This window comes from Odocoileus virginianus, chromosome 33 (assembly GCF_023699985.2).
Source record: "Odocoileus virginianus isolate 20LAN1187 ecotype Illinois chromosome 33, Ovbor_1.2, whole genome shotgun sequence".
In the NCBI taxonomy this organism is placed as follows: domain Eukaryota; kingdom Metazoa; phylum Chordata; class Mammalia; order Artiodactyla; family Cervidae; genus Odocoileus; species Odocoileus virginianus.
In genome coordinates this window covers 23451195-23474811 of record NC_069706.1, presented here as the reverse complement: position 1 = coordinate 23474811, position 23617 = coordinate 23451195, and the positions used below count along the sequence as shown (strand labels likewise).

Sequence of the window (23617 nt, the reverse complement as noted above, 5' to 3'; positions counted from 1 at the left end):
AGCTTCATAGTGGTGACAACTGGGTAAGGAAGAAGTTCAAAGCCATATGATAAATGCATTATTGATATCCTACTGGTTGCCCTTGCGGTGCTGGGTTGCAGGAGAGGCACCACATAAAAAAGGTGATGGGTTTTTCTGCGCTCGCGCTCATCGTGGTGCCATCAGGTGGGCTGCGAGGCTGGCGTTCGGGCAAGGGCGACGGTGCGGGGCCCGAGGTCGGGAGGGAGGATGGCGCGGGTCTTGGACGCTCGCTCAACATGCAGAATGACGCCGGTGAGTTCGTGGACCGTATGTGCCGCGGAAATGCTCCGCCAGCAACCGTATCATCGGCGCCAAGGACCACGCGTCCATCCAGATGAACGTGGCTGAGGTTGACAAGGTGACAGGCAGGTTCAACGGCCAGTTTAAAACCTACGCTATCTGCGGGGCCATTCGCAGGATGGGTGAGTCAGATGACTCCCTTCTCCGGCTGGCCAAGGCTGACGGCATCGTCTCAAAGAACTTCTAACTGAAGAGGATCCCGGATATGGAATATTCGTGATAAATAAAGTGAAAACCTATTTGCTTCAAAAAAAAAAAAAAAAAAAAAGGTGATGGGCATATCCTGTCCTAGGAACAGAGGTGTGGTGCACCATTTTGAAGTATTCGTCACTCAGTCGTGTCCGATTCTTTGCGAGCCCATGGACTGGAGCCCACTAGGCTTCTCTGTCCATGGGATTTCTCAGGCAAGAATAATGGAGTAGGTTGCGATTTCCTGCTGCAGAGGATCTTCCCGAGCCAGGGGTTGAACATGGGTCTCCCTCACTGCAGGCAGACTCTTTACCGTCTGAGCCAGGTCCACCATACCCTCCCATGTACTACTGCTAGAAGTATTTACCTTAGGACCTGTCTTTCCTCTAAAAGGAGGAAGCCATCTCCATATTCCCAGCTTCTAATCATATATAGAGTTGACAGTAGGTATCTGTATATGTATTTGTTGAATGACTGAATGAACAGATTGGGATCAAACAATGTTCCATTCAGAAGGCACCTTCTTATCTAGTCCAGTTCCTTCAAATGGAGAAGTTGAGTTTCAAAGAGCTCATGCATTTCATCCTCTAGATGGTTGGATTAAGTAAAAACCTGCCTTCTCAGAGCAGATGTAGTCTCATGCCAAGGCACATGACTTGGTGGGCAGAGCTCAGGCTAGAATTTCAGCCCATGCTCAGCCCTCTTCAGTGGGAGGCCTTGTACAACCTTACAGGGCAGTCCCAACCTGGCTGCATCGGATCTTCTCAGGTATCTGCTTCCCTGCACCCATAAGTCTTTGGTTTAAACTACTCTACCTTTTTCAACACATCCCTTGAGGCACAAGTGGGTGGGGAGATGATGTATTTACAACTTGGTGTTTGGGAAAGATCCTGTGGTGAAAGAGATTTTAAATCTTTCTGCAACTGGGCTGCACACTAATCCCTTCCAGGTCCTGGGGCTGGCTGCTGTCTCTAAGTAGCCGGCTGTCGCGCCCTTGCATACATATTCCTGTTGTCAGCATTAATAAGGTACAATTGCCTGGGGCCTTGTTACCTACCAATTAAACTTTGGATTTTATTGTGCAACCTCGAGGATGCTTTATGGTATCAGAAGCCTTTGGCAGTTAAATGCGGCTAATATTCATGGCTCCCACATGGGCGCTTCACATCCTGCTCCATTCACAATGTGATTAAGGAATTAATTGATTTGGATGAGATTGGCACATGCTCTTGACAATAAAATGACTCCTTTATGGTGCTGTGGATATAGAGGGCTTGCTGCTGCCCTCAAGCCTGGTAAGTGGGAGCTCATGGCTGTTTGGGACCAGGCCCAGATCACAGTGACTCGGCTCTGGCCAGAGAAATCTGTAGCTGCACCAAGAGGCTTCAGAGCCCAGCCCTTCCCCCTTCTATTTCCCTTTCCTCTTCCCTTTCTTCCTACCTGCTCTCTCCTTCCCTCCCTCCTTTCTAATTTACATCTTCCTTTTCCCAGCTTTCTACCAAAACACAAAACTCCCCCGCCCTCCCTTCTTTTCATCCTTTCCTTCACCCTTCTTAGCTTCTCCCTCTCTTCCCTGAAATCTTATAAAAACACCAATTTTGATTCTCTGCTCTAACTTCCAAAGCCCTTAACCTCACATTAGCCTGATCTGCTTTCCCACTGGGAGCATTTGGCTTCCCCATACTAAGACCCACTCAAGTTGGCCCATGGGGTTCCTAAGAAGACAAACACATGAAGTTGTAAGGAGGCCAGGATCTCTTAATTCTAGAACAGAGCATCTAACAGGGTCAGGCCTCGTGGATACAGTCTTTGGATAGGATAGAAATTCTGGATTTCAAGAGCTCGAGGCTTGCGGTGAAGACATGAGGTACCATTTGTTGAGTGTTTCCTGTGTATTGGGTTGGCCAAAAATTTCATTCGGATTTTTCTGTAACATCTTATGAAAGAATTTGAATGAACTTTTCAGCCATCCCACTATGGGACACTGTGCTAAATGCTTTATGTGGCTATTATATCATTGAATCTAGTGGGAAAGACAGAGGCTCAAAGCTGTTGCATGCCTTGGGCTAGGGAACTCAGCAAGTAAGTGACGGAGTGGAAACTCAGACTCGGCCAGTCTTTCTTCAGATCCAGCCTAGTATTGTATCCAAGTTCTACTATGTTGACATTAATCTGGGGCTTTCCTGGTGACTCAGATGGCGAAGAATCCACCTGCAATACAGGAGACCTGGGTTCGACCGTTGGGTTGGGAAGATCCCCTGGAGAATGGGATGGCAACCCACTCCAGTATACTTGCCTGAAGAATCCCATGGACAGAGAAGCCTGGTGGGCTACAGTCCATGGTGGGGTCGCAAAGAGTCAGAGTCGACTGAGCGACTAAGCACATGGGCACAGATTAGTCTTACCTGTATACACTCAGCCTGCACATGGTTAATCAGGGGGCCATGGCAACTTTATTATCTTTCAGATCTTCTCCCGGTGTTGGCTGGCAGCCTCTTCCAACCCCTCTTATTGCCCTGTGGTGTCTTGTGACTAGTTCTCCCTGCCAGAATGTAAATCAAAGCGATGTGTGTGAATTCTGGGTCAGGGTGGCTAAGAATTGGATATGCCTTTCATTTCTCTCTTTTGCTTTCTCTCTGGAGACAGAGGAACTTTGATTCTCCAGGCACTTGTAGAAGTTAATATACAAGAAGCTTGGGTCTCTGCATCAATACCTGGAGGAGAGCTTCCCACAAACGAGGATACATCCTATGAGTGAAACATCCCACGAGTGAAAAAGGATCTGCCATTTCATTCGGCCATTGCCATTTCAGATTTGTGTGTTACAGCATCTGGAGTTACCTGAACAAATATGGTTTGCACGCCCAGGATAGGAAGATAGAATAGTAGTCCAGGGGCCTCAAGCAAAGCTTCATCCATGACTTGGGACCTCTCGCAGGTCAGATAGCAAAGACATAGGCAATGGCCATGATGTAGTTTATTAGAGGCGGACCTTGGTGCTCTGGTCTTCGGATACTGCCCTTATTCGAGAATGACATTATACAAGGAGTGAGATGCAATCATGGAAGAGATAGGGTTGCTTTCCTATGAGAGAAGGGTCACAGCTAGTTTGCCTTAAAGGACAAAATAAGATATTCCTTTTCTTTCTGAGTTTGTGAATGGAGACTAACACCTATAAAACTAATAAGACAAGCTATGTCACATCACTTCTCTGCTTGAAATCAATGGCTTCTTAGCTCACTCCTAATAAAAGCCCAAATCCTTACTCTGGAATGTAACCTATTCTCTCTGCTCTCACTTTCCATCATTCTACCTGCTGTTACTTCTGCATGTTCCTGTCTAAGGGACTTTGCATTTGTTTCTTCTTCTTAGAATCTCCCATAGCCATCCTCATGGCTCTCTCTCATCTCCTTCAAGTCCTCTCATGAGTCATCTTTCAATACCACCCCTGCCAACTCTATTTGAAATTGTACCTCTTAGACCACCCTACTATTCCCCTAATATATTACCAAAGTTATTTTTTTATTCATTGTCTCTTCACCAGACTGTGAATTTTCTGAGGCAAAGATATTTTATCTTTACTTACTATTGTACACAGAATCTTGGAATAGTGTTTGGAATACCATAAGCACTTCATAAATATTTCTTGTCTAATACATTATGTCCTATATTGAGATGCTGTTCGGTGGCATTGCTGTTGACTAAGTTAGTGAACAAATAAATGAAATGATGGGTGAGTATATGGGTGGATAGGTGGATGGATGGATGGATGGATGAATAGGTGGACAAGTTTCTTCGTGAATCATCTCAAGTAAAGACTTGGGCTTGCCCCCACTTCATGTCTCACACATGACACTGAATTTTTTTGACCAAAAAATTGCGTAGATGGTGGATGTTTTGTTTTTAAATGAATAAGCTTTATTTTTTAGAGCAATTTTAGTTTCATAGAAAAGCTGAACAGAAAGTGCAGAGAGTTCCAAGCCCTGCCTCTTCACACGCTCACAGTCTGCTCCAGTACTGATATACTGCACCACAGTGGTTTTTCTTACCATCAGTGAACCTACATTAGCACGTTAATATCACCAAAGTCCGTAGCTTACATCACAGTTCACTTTTGCTGTTGTATATTCTGTGGATTTGGACAAATAACATAATTACATGTACCCACCATTGCAGTGTCGCACAGAATAGTTTCACTGGTCTAAAATTTCTGTGTTCTGATTATTTATTCCTCCCTGCTCCCTTAGCCCCTGACAACCACTGATCCTTTTACTGTCTCTGGAATTTTGTCTTCTTCTGGAATATCATATAGTTGGAATTATACAGGATGTAACCTTTTCAGATTGGCTTCTTTTACTTAGTAATTTAAATGTACATCAGTGTATCCTCCATGTCTTTCAATGATTTGATAGCTTATGTCTTTTTAGGGCTAAATAATCCTCAGTTTTAATGCCCCATAGTTTACTTATTCACTTATTGAAGAACGTTTTGATTGTTTCCAAGTTTTGGCAATTATGAACAAAACTGCTACAAACATCTATGTGAAGGTTTTTTTGTGTGGACATAAACTTTCAACTTTTTTTTTTTTTTGTTATTATTTTTTTTTTTTATTAGTTGGAGGCTAATTACTTTACATCATTACAGTAGTTTTTGTTATACATTGATATGAATTAGCCCTGGATTTACATGTATTCCCCATCCCAGTCCCCCCTCCCACCTCCCTCTCCACCCGATCCCTCTGGGTCTTCCCAGTGCACCAGGCCCGAGCACTTGTCTCATGTACCCAACCTGAGCTGGTTATCCAAGTTTTGGACTAAATACCAAGCAGTAAAATTTCTGGATTATATGGCAAGTATATGTTTTATTTTGTAAGAAACTACCAAACAGTCTTCCAAAGTGGCAATACCATTTTGGATTTCCACCAGCAGTAAGAGAGAGTTCTTATAATTCCACCTCCTCCCCAGCCTTTAGTGTTGCCAGTTTTTTGTTGTTTTTTTTTTTGTTGTTGTTGTTTGCTTTTTGGTCATTCTAGTAGGTGTATAGTGATATCACATTGTTGTTTTACTCTGAAATTCCCAGGAACATATGATGATGAACATGTTTTCATATGCTTACTTGCCATCTGTGTATTTTCTTTGGTGAGGTGTTCCTTTGGCCTGTTTTTAAATTGAGTTGTTTGTTTTCTTGTTGTTGAGTTTTAAGAGTTTTTTGTATATTTTGGATAACAGTCTTTTATTAGCTATGTCTTTTGCAAATAATTTTCCCCAGTCTGTGGTTTGTTTTCTCATTTTCTTAAAATTCTCTTTCCCAGAACAGAAATTTTTGGTTTTACCAGATAATGACATAATCATGATACATGACAGGTTATAGGTACTGGAATTTTAATGAAGTCCAGCTTTCATGTTTGTGCCTTTGATATTGGATAGCCTATTCCTTCTCCAAGGGAACTTCCCAACTCAGGAATTGAACTGAGGTCTCCTGCATTGTAGGCAGGTTCTTTACCAGCTTAGCTCCTTGGGAAGCCCTTAGGTCTATGATGCATTCTGAATTCATTTTTTTCTGCAATGTGTAAGGTCTTTGTTTATTTCCATTTTGTTTCATTTTGTTCAGTTCAGTTGCTCAATCATGTCTGACTCTTTCAGACCCCATGGACTACAGCACGCCAGGCTTCCCTGTCCATCACCATCTCCCAGAGCTTGCTCAAACTCATGTCCATCAAGTCGGGGATGCCATCCAATCATCTCATCCTCTGTTGTCCCCTTGTCCTGCCTCCAATCTTTGCCAGCATCAGGGTCTTTTCCCAAGAGTCAGTTCTTCGCATCAGGTGGCCAATGTATTGGAGCTTCAGTGTCAGCATCAGTCCTTCCAATGAATATTCAGGACTGATTTCCATTACAATTGACTGGTTTGACCTTGCAGTCCAAGAGACTCTCGAGAGTCTTCTTCAACACCACAGTTCAAAAGTATCAGTTCTTTGGTGCTCAACTTTCTCTGTGGTCCAATTCTCATATCCATACATGACTACTGGAAAAACCATAGCTTTGACTAGAGGGACCTTTGCTGGAAAAATAATGTCTCTGCTTTTTAATATGCTGTCTAGATTGGTCATACCTTTTCTCCAAGGAGCAAGTGTCTCTTAATTTCATGGCTGCAGTCACCATCTGCAGAGATTTTGGAGCCCAAGAAAATAAAGTCTGTCTTGTTTCCATTGTTTCCTCATCTATTTGCCATGCAGTGATGGGACTGGATGCCATGATCTTAGTGTTTTGAATGTTGAGTTTTAAGCTAGCTTTTTTACTCTTCTCTTTCAGTTTCATCAAGAGGCTCTTCAGTTCCTCTTTGCATTCTGCCAGAAAGGTGGTGTCATCTGCACATGTGAGGTCATTGATATTTCCCCCAGCAATCTTGATTCCAGCTTGTGCTTCATCTAGCCCGGCATTTCATGTGATATACTCTGCATATAAGTTAAATAAGCAGGATGACAATATACTGGCTTGATGTACTTCTTTACCAATTTGGAACCAGTCTGTTGTTCCATGTTCAGTTCTAACTGTTGCTTCTTGACCTGCATACAGATTTCTCAGAAGACAGGTAAGGTGGTCTGTGTTGCTATCTCTTGAAGAATTTTCTACAGTTAGTTGTGATCCACACAGTTAAAGGCTTTGGTGTAGTCAATACAGCAGAAGTAGATGTTTTTCTGGAACTCTTTTGCTTTTTCTATGATCCAACGGATGTTGGCAGTTTGATTTGTTTCATGGGGACATTCAGTTTTTGCAGCACCATAGATATAAAAAGAATATCTTTGCTCACTCTATTGTTTTTGATTCTTTGTCAGAGATTAGTTGACTGCATTTTTTGTGGGTCTATTATGGATTCTCTAATATATTCCATTGATGTATTTATCTGTTCTTTCACCAGTATCACGTTGTCTTCATTACTCTAGCTCTATAGTAAATCTTAAAGTTGGGTAATGTCAGTCTTAATATTGTATAGGCTATTCTGGGTCTTTTTCCTCTTCATATAAATTTTTGAATCAGTTTGTCAAAATCTAAAAAACAATTTGCTAGATATTTTATTGGGATTGTGTTGAATCTATAGATCATTTTTGGTAAGAATTGATACTTAACAATATTAAGTCTTCTTATCCATGAACACAAGATACCTATTTATTTAGTTTTTCTTTGATATTTTTCATCAGACCCTTCATCATGTATATTCTTTACATAGTTTGTTAGAATTACAACTAGTTATTTCATTTCTGGGTGTGCTAATGTAAATGGTAATGTATTTTAAGTTTCAAATTCTACTTATTCATTGCTAGTATATGGGAAAGTGAATGACTTGTGTTCTACAACCTTGCTATAATTGTTTATTAGTTCCAGTTTTTTTTTCTATTCTTTTAGATTTTCTACATAGATGATCATGTCATCTATGAACAAAGGTAGTTTTATTTCTTTCTTCCCATTCGGTATACCTTTCTTTGTCTTAATGCATTATCTAGGACTTCTAATACAATGTTGAAAAACAGTGGCAAGAGAGAATATACTTGCCTTGCTATACTGATTTTAATGAGAAAGTTCTAAGTTTCTCATCACTAAGTACAATGTGAGCTGTAAGATTTATTTTTTATATATGTTCTTTATCAAACTAAAGGAGTTCCCCTCTACTCCTAATTTTATGAGAGTTTTCATCATGCACAGATGTTGGATTTTGTGGAATGCATCTATAGAAATGATCGTAAAATTTTTCTTTAGCCTGTTGATTTGATGAATTACATTAACTGATTTTTAAATGTTGAACCAGCCTTGCATACTTGGGATAAACTCCACTTGGTCATAGTGTATACTTCTTTTAATACAGTGTTGAATTGGATTTGCTCATATTTTCTTGAGGATTTTTACATCTGTGTTTATGAGAGACGTTGGTCTGTAGTTTTCTTTTCTTGTTTTAAAAATTTATTTATTTGCTTATTTTTGATGACACTGAGCCTTAGTTGTTTTTTGCATGTGCTTTCTCTAGTTGCGGTGTGTGGGGGCTACTCTTCACTGTGGTGCACAACCTTCTCATTGCAATGTCTTCTCTTGTGGAGACAGGCTCTAGGTGCATGCGCTTCAGTCATTGCAGCACATGTACTTAGTAGCTGCGGCTTGTGTGGATCTAGAGTGCAGGCTCAGTAGTTGTGTTGCATGGATTTAGTTGTTCCACGGTAGAAGGAATCTTCCTGGACCAGGGATCGAACCCATGTGCCCTGCATTGGCAGGTGGATTCTTATCTGCAGCACCACCAGGGGCGTCCTGTAGTTTTCTTTTTTTTGTAATGTCTTTGATTCTGGGTAGTAGGGTGATAATAGCCTGATAGAATGAATTAGAAAGGATTTCCTTGACTTCTATTTTTTGGGAGAGATTGTGGAGAATTAGTATAATTTTTTCCTTAAGTGTTTGGTAGAATTTGCCAGTGAACCCATCAGGGCCTGGTGCTTTCTCTTTCGGAAGAGTATTAATCATTGACTTAATCTCTTTTTGTTTCTGTTTTGTTTGTTTGTTTTTGACTCAACCTCTCTAATAGATATAAACCTATTCAGATTATCTGTCTCCTCTTGTGTATTTTTTTTAGCAGATCGTATCTTTTAAGATACTGGTCTGTTTCATCTAGGCTATGAAATATGTGGACATAGGGTTGTTAGTATTTCTTTATTATCATTTTAATGTCTCTGAGATCTGTAGTGATGTCACCTCTTTCATTTATGAAATTAGTAATTTGTTTCTTCCCTGTTTTTTAATTATCAGCTTGGCTAAAAGGCATACCAATTTTACTGACCTTTACAAAGGGCCAGATTATGATTTTGTGATATTATCTATTGATTTATTGATATCTGCTCTGATTTTAATTATTTATTTTCTTCTACTTTCTCTGAATATAGTTTACTTTTCTTTTTCTAGCATCCTACAGTAAAAGCTTAGATTATTGATTTTAGATATTTCTCTTTTCTAATATATTCAACACTATAAATTTTTTCTAGGCACTACTTTCACTGTATTTCACAAATTTTGATAAGTTGTATTTTATTTTCATATAGTTCGAAATACTGCAAAATTTCTCTTGAATTTTCTTCTTTTGCTTCATGCATTATTTAGAAGCAAGTTGCTTACCCTCCAAGTATTTGGGGATTTTCTTACTATCTTTTTGTTATTGATTTCTGCATGCTAAGTCACTTCAGTCTTGTTTAACTCTTTGCAACCCCATCAGAGAAGGCAATGGCAACCCACTCCAGTACTCTTGCCTGGAAAATCCAATGGACAGATGAGCCTGGTAGGCTGCGGTCCATGGGGTCGTGAAGAGTCGGACACGACTGAGCATCTTCACTTTCACTTTTTAAAAAAAAATTTATTTATTTATTTATTTATTTTTTTATTAGTTGGAGGCTAATTACTTTACCACATTGCAGTGGTTTTTGTCATACATTGAAATGAATTAGCCATAGATTTACATGTATTCCCCATCCTGGTCCCCCCTCCCACCTCCCTCTCCACCCGATCTGTCTGGGTCTTCCCAGTGCACCAGGTCTGAGCACTTGTCTCATGCACCCAACCTGGGCTGGTGATCTGTTTCACCCTAGATAATATACATGCTTTGATGCTGTTCTCTTGAAACATCCCACCCTCGCCTTCTCCCACAGAGTCCAAAAGTCTGTTCTATTCATCTGTGTCTCTTTTTCTGTTTTGCATATAGGGTTATCGTTACCATCTTTCTAAATTCCATATATATGTGTTAGTATACTGTATTGGTCTTTATCTTTCTGGCTTACTTCACTCTGTATAATGGGCTCCAGTTTCATCCATCTCATTAGAACTGATTCAAATGAATTCTTTTTAATGGCTGAGTAATATTCCATGGTGTATATGTACCACAGCTTCCTTATCCATTCGTCTACTGATGGGCATCTAGGTTGCTTCCATGTCCTGGCTATGATAAACAGTGCTGCGATGAACATTGGGATGCACGTGTCTCTTTCAGATCTGGTTTCCTCGGTTTCACTTTCACTTTTCACATTCCTGCATTGGAGAAGGAAATGGCAACCCACTCCAGTGTTCCTGTCGGGAGAATCCCAGGGATGGGGGGCCTGGTGGGCTCCTGTCTATGGGGTTGCACAGAGTTGGACACGATTGAAGTGACTTAGCAGCAGCAGCAGCAGTTGCAACCCCATGGACTGTAGCCCACCAGGCTGGTCTGTCTGTGGGATTCTCCAGGCAGGAATACTGGAGTGGGTTGCCGTTCCCTTCTCCAAGGGATCTTCCTGACCCAGGGATCGAACCCACATCTCTTATGTCTCCTGCATCTGCAAGCAGGTTCTTTATCATAGTGCCACCTGCTAGTTTAATTCCACTGGGGTCTGAGAGCAGGCATTGTATGATTTCTATTATTTTAATTTAAGGTGTATTTTATGGCTCAGAATGTGGTCTGTGTTGGTGAATGTTCCACGTGAATGTGTGAAGAATATGTAACCAGCTGTCATTAGATAAATTAGCCCAGAGATGTCAATTATATCCATTTGATTGAGGGTGCTGTTGAATCAACCATATCCTTACTGATTTTCTGCCTTCTGGATTTGCCCATTTCCAACAGAGAGGTGTTCAAGTCTCTAACTATAATAGTGGATTTGTTTATTTCTCCTTGCATTTCTATCAGTTTATGCCTTATATGTTTTGACATAGTGGTAGGGTACTTACATATTACATTAAAGATCTTTATGTTTTCTTGGAGTACTGACCCGTTTATCATTATGTAATGCCCCTTTTTATCCCTGCTAGCCTCTCTTGCTCTTGTCTCTCCAGTCTGAAATTAATATATCTGCTGCTACTTTCTTTTGATTAGTGTCCATATGGTGTATCTGTCTATCCCCTTACTTTTACTCTCTAAATAGGTTTATATTTAAAATGAGTTTTTTGTTATCAATGCATAGTTGGGTCTAATTTTTTGATCCGCTCTGAAAATCTTAATTATTATCATATAATTGCATTAGTGAAAAAAAGGCAAAAGTATTAGCTGCTCAGTGGAGTCCAATTCTTGGCAACCCCATGGACTGTAGCCCGCCAGGCTCCTCTGTCCACAGAATTTTCCAGGCAAGATACTGGAAATTGGGTTAGTACATATCATATTTATTACTGTGTTCTATTTACTATCTAGTTTTGTTCCTATTTTTATCTTCCACACCTTTTCTGCCTTTACTTAATGAAGCATTTTGTATGATTTAATTTCCTCTCCCATGTTAGCATATTAATTATGCTTCTTTCTAAAAAATATTAAAAAAAATGGTTTCCCCAGAGTTGGCAATGTACATTTGCAACTAATCCAAGTCCACTTTCAAATAACACTATACTTTGGGAATAGTAAAACCACCTTGTAATAACACAGTACAAGAGCACCTCATTTTATTATTTATTATGCACTTCACTTTATTACACTTCACAGATATTGCGGTTTACACCAATTGAAGGTTTGTGGCAACTCTGATGATTAGCATCTTTTAGCAATAAAATATTTTAAAGTTAAGGTTTGTGCATTATTTTTTAAAGGCATTAAAATAGCAATTGCATACTTATTAGACTACAGTAGAGTATAAAGATAACTTTTATATTTCCTGGAAAACCAAAAAAAAAAAGTGACTTGCTTTATTTTGGTGGCCTGGAATTGAAACTGCAATATCTCAAGTTAAACCTTTAACCTTTATTCTTTATTCTTCCCTCCCATCTCTTTATCATTTTTTTCATTCAATTCACTTACACATATGTATACATAAGCATACATAATGTATATAAGCATATAACACATAAGTATACATAAGCATGTATATATATGCATATGTAGTACATATAGCATAAGCATATATAATTTATGTGAACATATCACATATAAGTATACATATATAAGCATACATAATTGAATGCATTGCTGCTGTTACTATTACTTTGAAAAAGCCATTATTTGTTAGATCAGTTAAAAACAAGAAAAATAATTTTTTATTTTATCTTCACCTATTCTCTGATGTTTTTCCTTTTCTTTATGCAGATTTGAGTTTTTGACCTATATTATTTTCCTTCACTCTAAAGAATTTCTTTTTCAAAAAAATAATTTTATTTATTTACTTTTAGCTCTGCTGGGTCTTCGTTATGGGTCGGGCTTTTCTCTAGTTGTGGTGCCCGGGCTTGTCTTGTTGTGGAGCCTGGACTCTAGGGTGTGCGGGCTTCAGTAGCTGCCGCCCCTGGGTCCTTAGAGCACAGGCTCAGTAGTTGTGGCTATGGGCTTAGTAGCTCCACGGCATGTGGGATCTTCCTGAACCAGGGATGGAACCTGTGTTTCCTGCACCAGCAGGCAGACTCCTTAGCACTGAGCCACCAGGGAACCCTGAAGAATTTTTTTTAACATTTCTTAACAAATTCCCTCAATGTGGTTGTTTTTTTTTGGGGGGGGGGTGGTCTGAGAAAACTTTCATTTTTTTTTTTTTTCACTTTTGGAAGATAATTTCAAAGTACAGAATTCTAGGCTGGTAGTTTTTTCTCTCTATACTTTAAATGTTTCACTCCACTCTCTTCTTACTTGCATGGTTTCTGGGGAGAAATTAGTGTAATTATCTTTGTTCCCTTCTAGGTATTTTTTCCTTTCCTTTGCCTTATTTCAAGATGTTTTCTTTATCTTTGATTTTCTGAAGTTTAAATATGGTATGTCTGTGTGTGCTAAGTCAATTCAGTTGTGTCCGATTCTTTGTGACCCTATGGACCATAGCCCAGGCTCCTCTGTCCATGGGATTCTCCAGGCAAGAATACTGGAGTGGGTTGCCATGTCCTCCTCCAGGGGATCTTCCCAATCCAAGGATCGAACCCATGTCTTTTACGTCTCCAACATCGGCAGGTGGGTTCTTTACCACTAGCGCCATATGCTATATCTAGCTGTAATTTTTTTTTTTTTTTGAGAGGGATTATTTATCCTGCTATGTGTTCTTTGAGGTTTCTGGATCTGTAGTATGGTATCTGACATTAATTTTGAGGGAAATTCACAGTCATTACTGCTTCAAGTACTGCCTGTGTTCTGTTCTTCTCTCTTTCTTCTCCTTCTGGTTATCCCCAGCATATATGTTATATCTTTTGTAATTGTCCACAGTTCTTGGGTATGCTGTTCTTTTCTTTTCCAGTGTTTCTTTCTCCTTGCTTTTCATTTTTGGAAATTTCTGGTGTCATATTCTCAAGCCTGAAGACTCTTTCCTCAGCCATGTCCAATCTATTAACAAGCCCATAAGAAAGCATTTTAAAAATTCCTGTCACAGTGTTTTTAAGCATTATTTATTTATTTATTCTTTTCTCTTTTTGGCGGGTGCTGGGTCTCTGTTGCTGCATACGAGCTTTCTTTGGTTGTGGTAAGCAAGGTCTGCTCTACCCTGTGGTGTGTGAGCTTCTCATTGCCATGGCTTCTCTTGTTGTGGAACACAGACTCTCGGGCATGTGGGCTTCAGTAGTTGCGGCTCATGATCTCTAGAGCACAGGCTCAGTAGCTGTGGCACATGCTCTTAGTTGCCCCATGGCATGTGGGATCTTCTCGGACCAGGGATCGAACCCATGTCCCCTGCATTGGCCAGTGAATTTTTAACCCCTGGACTGCCAGGGAGGTCCTGTTGCAGTGCTTTGATCTCTAGCATTTATTTTTGATTCTTTCTTAAAATTCTACCTCTCTACATGTTGTGTATTACTTTATTAAAATCCTTACTAGTCATAGTTTAAAAAACCCTGATCTCATAAATCCAATATTACTCTTGTATCAGACTCTTGGTTCTGTTGTTTATTTAGTCTCTTCAAACTGTGTTTCTTGCCTTTTAGTATACCTTGTAATTTGTTGTTGAAATATAGATATCACATACTAGGTAGAAGGAACTGCAGTAAATAATCCTTTACCGATGGGGCGTGGAGGGAGGGGGAGCATTCTATAGCCTGATGAGTGGGTCTCAGTCTTTTGGTGAGACTGTGCCCCTGGAGTGTGAAATTCACCAGGGATTTTTTTTTTTTTTTTTTGCCTCCTTGATTTGGACAGAATGACTAGAGGAGAGGCTAGAGGTGAATATTTCTCTCCCTTACAAGTAGGAGAGGCTCTGAAGAAACCCCAGGAACAAGTTAAACCCTGGCAAAATGAATGGTGTCTCTTGAGGGCAAGGCTTGTTAAGAACAGAAGGTTGTGGTGTATTTCAAAAGGGTTCCTTTTCCCCATCCCCTAGCAAAAGTATGAGGGGACTTCTCTCTGATATTCACTGTGAGAACTAATCAGACTTCTGGAGGTAAAAACTCACAAAAGTGTGCCTCCCCTAAGACCCCTTGCCAGGCCATGCCTGGCTTGCTTTGGAGTTTTCATCTCTCAGATTTGTCCACATTGAGCCTCCAGCGATTCTTCAGACACAGTTCAGACTTCTCTCCTCCAGCACTGGTTTCCATGGAGGTTGCTGCTCCTGGGTTTCTGCTAAGTAAGCTGTGATTCTCTGTATCTGCCTGTCTATCTCTACAATTTTGGGTGGGGCGTGACTCTTTCCCATGGCCTCACTTCTCTGAAGAATTTAGGAAGCGTTGTTGATTTCTCAGCTTGTTCAGCTTTTTAGTTGTTATTAGGATTGACTGGCAATATCTAAATTCCTTACATTCCCAACTATAAACCAAAAGCCCATATTGCTTAAAAAAAAACTAAGAATAGAATTAGGGACCAGTATTTAATAAATAAGTGATTCTAGTTTTACATCTCCTGCGTTGGCAGGCAGGCTCTTTACCACTAGCGCCACCTAGGAAGCCCAGTTAGTAACATCCCATCTTTAGAGGAGCCGGAAGGCTTCTCTCAAATACTCCTTCTCCAGGGACTTGGACCATAAAACCCTTTATTTCTAGCTAGTTAGAGTTGAATAGCAAGCTGAGTTGATGCTTATCTAGGTGGGACATAACTTTTCCAGTTCTCTATGATCTGTTCTCAGCATGGCTCATCCTGTTATTTTTCTTGCTTTAGCCCTTGGAGTCATTTTGAAGTTGTGATTCTTTCTTTAGATTTCGCTCCTCTCCCAGCTCTCCCCTCCCTGACCCCGCCTGGGTTTTTTATTTTGTGTTTGGTCTCAGAATTAACTCCGAGTTCTAAGCCACATCATGACTGTTGTAGCATGCTTTCTCTCTCTAGTCCAGTTCTGGTGTCTTTGATCTCCCTTGCTGAACTAAAAACAGATCAGACTGTGTTTCTCCAGGCTCATCTCAATTGGGCTGCATGACTGGGCACATCAGAAGGCTCTCACATTAGGGCATCTGTATATTTCTGGCCCCTCGACCTCTCCCTGCCTCTCTCCTGAGCACGGTCCTGGGGTGATGGGTGGAGCACCAGCAACACACAGAGCGTCACTGTGACCGTAATGATCTGCTGGCTCCCTGCTCCTGCAAACCTCTAACCTGCACAGTTGCAGCCACTTAGCCCCCAGCAGCAGCCTCTGCCCCACGGTGATTCCGAGCTCAATGCGGACCACGCTCAGAGAAGTATTAGGAGCTCTTGGCAAAAAGCTCTGGCCTCACGTGGACAATCCCGACAGGACTGCATCACAGCACAGAGACTGCTGGTTACTCTGAAATCAGTGTCACCTCTTGGATGTACTTTGGAGGAACAATTGTAGCATCTTGCTGGAGGCTGACGAGAACAAAAGCAAATAAAATCAAGGAGTGATAAATCAGGTGGAAGGCTCATCTTCTCTGGCTGGAGGAAAGGAGCTTGAGACCCCAGTGTCCTCAGACAGAAAGAGATTAAAAGAGCCAACAGCCTCTTCCCTCCTTTCTCATCCCGTGAGGCAGAAATGACAGTTGCTGATTGAATCATGGTGGCTAAACAGGGTAATCCTGTAAGAGGGCTGAGAAGGGATTTAATCACTGCCTGCTAGTGCCAGTGTTTGAGTAAAAAGAACAGTCACTAATCACTGCTTCCTCCACTCCATTGTACTGCTTTTACCATCCATCCTATACAAGTGGCGGAAACTCCAGCCCATACTGGAAGGAAGATGGTCAGGGAATTTGTTATTGAAGTCCAGGATATGGTCTGACTTCAGGTATGGTTTGATTCAGATGCTCATATAATATAAGTTCTCTCCTTTCTTGATTTTTCTGGGTTGGATCCCCTTTCAGAATCTCTATGTAGGGGATGGCAACTTGGCTTGATCCTCATATCCTTCCAAATTCAAGTCCAGTGAGCAAGAAAAGAGTATCTGCAAAACCAGTTTGATGTGCGGAGTGTTAATCACAGAAGGACAATATTTCAATACAGCAGAGGGGCTCTTCATGCTGTATCTTTTACTGCATTTTTATAAGAGCAATATATTTTCTTACTTCTCTCCCTTGATACTGCAATCATTCCTAAATTAGATACTTAACAGGTTACAAATTTATATAGAGAGTCTCTCTTCCTGTCACCTAACACATGCCCAGATTCCACTTTGATTAGCCCAGCTTGGGGCACATGCCAACCTCTGAACTGATGGCTATCGTTAGGGGGTGTTTGGCTGGGCTAAATGGCCAGTTCTGGGTCACATGCCTCAATCCTAGAATCATGGGTAAGGTCCCACCCAAAAGGGAGGAGAGGGTGAATGAGCCCCAATATTCCCCAAATGCCCACTACCCACCCTCATTCCCTGTGATCTTTCATCCCATTTATCTCCTCCCTGCAAAAGCTTTTCTCTCATTACGGACATCGGTGCTTGTCTTAGTTGGTTTGGGCTGTATAGTAGAATGCCGTAGAGTGGGCAGCTTATAAACAACAGTCGTTTGTCTCTCACCATTCTCAATGCTAGCAAGTCCAAGATCAAGGTGCCAGCATCTTTAGCTTGTTGCTTTTTTCCCCTCTTGCTTGTCAATCTCATAGTGACAAAATGCTCTGGAGATGAGCACATTATTGAGTTTAAAGTGGAGACAGTGATAAAGAGCAATGTCAGCATCTGTCTCCGTGAGTCTACCCTTTTACTGGTAGAACAAAACCCTCCAAAAATCCTCCTGGAAAATGTGTCCTTTCACTTTCTAGGCCAGAACAAGGTCACATGGCTACCCCTGGCTGCAAAGGAGGCTGGGAAGAGACTAGCCAGTCAATGAGGTCCGCCACGCCACACCTTGCCCCTGACCAAGGCTCTCCAGCCTTCAAATCTTTGGTCTGCCCTGTTTATACCAATGCTCCTGAATCTCAGCTCAGACCTCTCTTTTGAGACAGAGGCCAGAGGAGGTCAGACCTTTCTGCTTGGGTAAGTCTTGGACACTATATGCAGTCAACATGCTCAGAGCTGGACTCAACATTGTCCTCAAATGTGCTCTTCCCTCCATGTTCTCCATCCCAGAGAATGACCTGCAGTTCTGCCACTTGCACAAACAAAAAACCAGATGCCATCTTTGAGTCCTTGTTGACCCTTGCTGTGAGAGATGGAGTCATTTTCTCAGTGTTCACCCTCCCAGGATTAAACTCTATGTCTGTGCTCTTGGCCACGTGACTCTCCAGTTCTTCCCAGCAGAGGCAGAGCACATTTCCCCACGCCTTCCATGTCGGGCGTGGCCTGGAGTGGGGGGTGGGAGGGTCTAGTTCTTGTTCTGGGCTAAGGCGGCATGAGGCCTCAGGTGTTCCTGCATGTGCTCTTCATGCAGGTGATTACAACCAAAATCTCTGTCTCTGTACACCAGCACAGAATCAAAATCGCGGAGACAGGGTTTTGGGTGAAGGAGAAGAGAGGAGCTTATTCCTTTGTCAGGCAAAGGAGGCCACAGCAGGCTAAGGCCCTCAACGACTGCATCCTCCTCAAAAGGATTTCATTGAGTAAAACTTACAGTGATAGCTCAAAATAGGGTTCTTGATAAGGATCGGGGCAAATCCAGCGTCTGCATTCTTCTCATGGAACATTTCAAAGCCATCAAGGCTGGTGTCAGGAGGTTTGGAGATGTGTCTTGGTGGTCTCTGAAGTTATGGTAGTGACCTGCTCTTCTGCAATGAAGAATGCTTACAAAGAAGAGGAGTGTTGCAAAGAGGAAAAACACCAGGTACCTGATGTAGCTGTAACTAATGAGTTACTTGAAGCACCTAGGTGCCAAGGAATCACTGACAAAAGAAAGAAGCATAGTGAGTGGAAGCAACTTAGATGCGCATCAGCAGACGAATGGATGAGGAAGCTGTGGTACATATACACCATGGAATATTACTCAGCCATTAAAAAGAATTCATTTGAATCAGTTCTAGTGAGATGGGTGAAACTGGAGCCCATTATACAGAGCGAAGTAAGCCAGAAAGATAAAGACCATTACAGTATACTAACACATATATACGGAATTTAGAAAGATGGTAACGATAACCCTATACGCAAAAAAAGAAAAAGAGACTCAGATGTATAGAACAGACTTGTGGACTCTGTGGGAGAAGGCGAGGGTGGGATGTTTCAAGAGAACAGCATCAAAGCATGTATATCTAGGGTGAAACAGATCACCAGCCCAGGTTGGATGCATGAGACAAGTGCTCAGGCCTGGTGCACTGGGAAGACCCAGAGGGATCGGGTGGAGAGGGAGGTGGGAGGGGGGACCGGGATGGGGAATACATGTAAATCCATGGCTAATTCATTTCAGTGTATGACAAAAACCACTGCAATGTTGTAAAGTAATTAGCCTCCAACTAATAAAAATAAATGGAAAAAAAAAAAAAGAAACATAGGGAAAGAGGATATGCAAGTGAATCATAAGCATAATGATGAAGACCTGGCTAGTCTGGTCAGTTTCAGCTGTAACATGATTTGTCACGAGAAGGACGTGCCCCATGTGGCTAGAGCCCCTTGTGCCTGGGTCCAGAACAAACACACGTGGAGCCAAGAGCCATCTGTGAACCAGAGCCGATTGAGAGCCTGGAGCCAAGTGTAGTCAGAGTGCAGCTTGCAGTAGAGTGGCTGGCCAAGCTCAACCCAGATTAGCTGAGCTGCAGACCCAGGAGCATGAGAATAATGCCTTTTGTTGGAAGTAGCTGAGTGTGAGGCTCTGATACGGCATTTCTGGGGCAGTGGTTCACGAATACAAATGCAATGATCCAACCCCGGGAGCACATTTTATGTTCATGTTTCATCTGACTGTCCCTCTCCCACTGGTCTGTTCTACATAACTATCAAGTCCCAACTAAAATGTCAACTGCTATGAAGTCTTCCAGCCTCAGGATGCTTATTGTCAAGCAGGAAGCACAAATTGATGAGCGGCTATTCATTCAACGTGGCAAGTGTTTAAAAAGCAAAGTAGCTGGTATTAGAAAGCTTGAGCACGTAGCAAGGGACCTGCCCCTGTTTTGGGTGGGGGTCCCAAAGGGCTTCCTGGGAAAGTGGCATTTAAGTAGAGTATGGACAAGAAATGGGATACTGCCAGATGAAGTGCGTGCATGCTCAGTAACTCAGCAGTGTCTGACTCTTAGTGACCCCGTAGACTGTCCGTGGGATTGGCCAGGCAAAGTGTACTGGAGTGGGTTGTCATTTGCTACTCCAGGGGATCTTCCCGACCCAGGGATGGATTCTTTACCACTGAGCCACCTGGGAAGCCTATCAGGTCAGCTGGGGAGGCAGGACTATGCCAGGAAGAAGAGTTTGTGTGAGGACCCTGAGGGCAGAGAGAGGAGAATACCATAAGGTGAGGCCAGACAGGTGGGGCTCAGGGATCCTGTCTTTGTCCTAAGGGAAATGGGAAGGCTTCAGGTGGGTGGGAGGCACGCTGGAGACAGGGTCCTGAAAGGCAGATCAGGCTTGTCTCTGGAGTCACAAAGTAGTTTTCGTTGTTTCACAGCTACGTCTCTGGGTTGCAGCTCTGTGCTTATGCACGTTTAAGCTTTCTTTTGAGACTGTGAACAACTCCAAGAGAAGGATGGGATGGCCAGTGACCCCCAGAGCCTAGGCATGGAAGGAAAAATACTAAGAAATTAATATTTAATAAACACAAGCTTTGTGCCAGGCACTGGGTTGGGTGTTTTATCTGCTTTGAGAAGGCTAGAGGGCAGAACTCTGACAAGGATGGAGGGAGGGAAGGAGGGATGAAGAAGGAAAGGATCCATCACTCATTTTCAGATTTACCCCAAGGACATGATCCAGCCCACGGCCCAAAAGATTCAGATTAGATTTGAGCAAGTTCTGCTCTGTGGAGAATGTAGGATGTTAGATGCTTAAGAGAATTTTCAAGGCCGGAGGGGAGTTTCCTTCTCTGGCAGCTGTAAGGAATGAGCTCAGTTCTCTTGGAGACAGAGCAGTGAGAAGTGATTGTGCTGAGAGGCAGGGGCCAGGCTGGTGGTCCTATGAACTCCTCTTCCATTTCTTTCTGGGTGTGATTCAGATCCCCTGCAAGTCATTCATTTGCAAGAGCTAGGGAGAATCACTGGGCTATTTGGGGAAGGAGAAGTTGCCAAGTTCAAGATAAATGACGGGCACCAGGTGAATGGGGACAATTTCTTACCTTTGCTTGCAAAAAGGGGCTTGAGCATAATGACTCTGTAGGGTTGTTGCAGGAATCCAATGTCGTGTGTCTTACATTCAATAATGGTTGAGGGTCTAGTGACCTCTTTGGGGAGTGATGGCCAGCCATACCCTTGACTTCCTGAGGGTCTCTTTCTCCTCTTCCTGCTTGGAGAGAGGAGGGAGGGAGGGAGATAGACAGAGAGAGAAAAATCAAGTGCACTCTGAGATAATTTTAATCTCCCCCCTTCCCAGAGGGAGAGGGAGAACAGGGCTTCTTTTTTCACCTCCATGCCGCTGCGCTGTAATATAGACTTTCAGAGATATTCATGTTGTGATTTATTCAATTCTTTTTCTCCATTGATTTTAATTAAGTTCCTGAGCTGTCTCCAAGCCCGGGGAGCAGGAGCAAAACATGAAACACCGAGAGCCAAATGCTTTTCCTTTGCAATTGAGTTTTTCCGAGTTCTTAAAGTGCTTCACGGGAGAGGAGAGAGGCGGTGGAGGTTGAAGCATTTCCTCTGCTCCATCAGTCCCCAAATAATAAACATAAAAATTAAAATCCAGTTAAGAAAAATCACAGAAGTCATTACAGCTTGGCGGCTGATGGCGACTTTGATCAAATCTTTTATGCAATTTCACAGTTTCTGGGGGAATTCACTGAGCTGGCATTGATCTTATTCGTGCCAGACAGATTGTTTTCTCCCAGTTGATGCGGTGCGGGGAGCACAGGACTTGCCCCTCCCAAACCAATTTCATCTTTGGATCTAAGTTCATGTCATGCTTTTTAAGGGTGATGCCATGGCCTCTTCTGGCTGGACCAGCTCCTTGGATTCCCATCAGGCCCTGCCCACACTGGACCCAGCAGGCACCCCCAGAGATCTGGAAAGCCAATGAGATGCCAGAGCCAGCCTCTGATCCTGGGGTCAGAGGAAGGTCACTCCGTAGCATCTAGTCTCCATGTGGCTGACGACTGGCCTGTGGTCACGGTAAGGTTGTAGAAATGGCTAAGTTTGAAAATGCAAATGTCTTTGGAGCCAGCCCATGACCTAAAAAGAGAAAAGGCCCATGTATGGACTTTGGCAAAATGATGAACACAAACTCTGTCTGAGTGGGCAGTCCTGGCCAGTAGTTATCATCTGGGAATCCTGACTTGGTGATGTCTGATGTTCTGAATTTTCCAAAAGCCAGAAACGAGGATACCTCAAGTAATGTGAAAATTTAAAAAAACACCAAAATCTTTTATTTAAATATAGACAACCAATTTAAAAAAATTAAATCACTCTGTAGGTCAAATAAAGTATATCTGCAGGCTGGAGTTTAGCAGTGGACACTGGTTTGCAATCTCTGACATGCTGGTGAAGAGTGAATGCTTTGAATCAATGTCTAGGCACCATCACCTACCAGCTGCATGATCTTGGTTAGTATTTTAACTTCTGAGTCTCCAGGATAGTATGTATAGCATGGAGTATACACACAATATAAAGAGCCGGGTCTGAAAGAGGGCATGGCAACCCACTCCAGTATTCTTGCCTGGAGAATCCCATGGACAGAGGAGTCTGGCACGCTACAGTCCGTGGGGTCGCAAAGAGTCAGACATGACTGAAGTGACTTAGCATGCACGCAAACAGCCTGGAGCACAATATGTAACCAATAAGTGCTGTAACCATTGAAGTCATCATGATTGTTTTCTTCTTCTTTATCATCACCACCATCTCTGTGATATGGTGATTCATTTAATATATATACATATATATATATATATGTATATATATTTGATTATTGTCCCTGTTTCTGGCCAAAGAGCTCCTGAAACTCTTGTAATTTCATAAGTGATGAGAGCAAAAAAGGTGTCTTTAGTTATGTGAGCGAAGTAACTTTTAGAAAGCGCCTAGGAGAGGGGCTGATTGCAGTAGAGCCGACGTGTGAGCAGAGGGTTGGGACTCTCAGTCCCACCCAGACTCCAGGGAGGGGAGGGGAGGAGAGGCGCTGAAGACTGAGTTCAATCACCAACGATCAACGAGTTAATCAATTGTGCCTATGATTCAAAACTGAAAAGGACTGGGTTCAGAGAGCTTCTGGGTTGGTGAACACATGGAGATTCGGGGAGAGTGGATACTTAGCAGGCATGGAAGCTCTGTACCCCCTCTCACATAACCTGCGCTATGCCTCTCCTCCATCTGGCTGTTCTGGAGTTATATGCTTCTATAACTTAGCTGTGATCTAATAAGTCAAATGCTTCTCTGAGTGCTGTGAGCTACTCTGGCAAATTGATGGAATGTAAGGAGGGGCTTGTTGGGACTTCTTGGTCTCTAGCCAGTTGTAGCAGTTAAGTTGGAAGCCCAGCTGACAACCGGGACTTGAGATTTGGCCTCTGAAGTGGCATATATATACACGCACACACACACATATACACACACTGGAATACTACTTAGTCATAAAACATAATGAAATAATGCCATTTGCAGCAACATGGAGGAACCTAGAGATTACCATACTAAGTGAAATAAGTCAGAGGCAAATATCATATAAAATCACTTATGTATGGAATACATTAATATCTTGTAATAAACTTAATGGAAAAGAATCTGAAAAAGTGTGTATATATATATATATATATAT

The 23617-nt window shown here is 42.2% G+C and overlaps 1 pseudogene; it reads left to right on the top strand.

Moving 5' to 3' along the window:
* The first annotated feature begins 242 nt into the window (after nt 1–242).
* Nucleotides 243–560, top strand: LOC110135054 (small ribosomal subunit protein eS21 pseudogene; annotated as a pseudogene).
* The last annotated feature ends 23057 nt before the right edge of the window (nt 561–23617 follow it).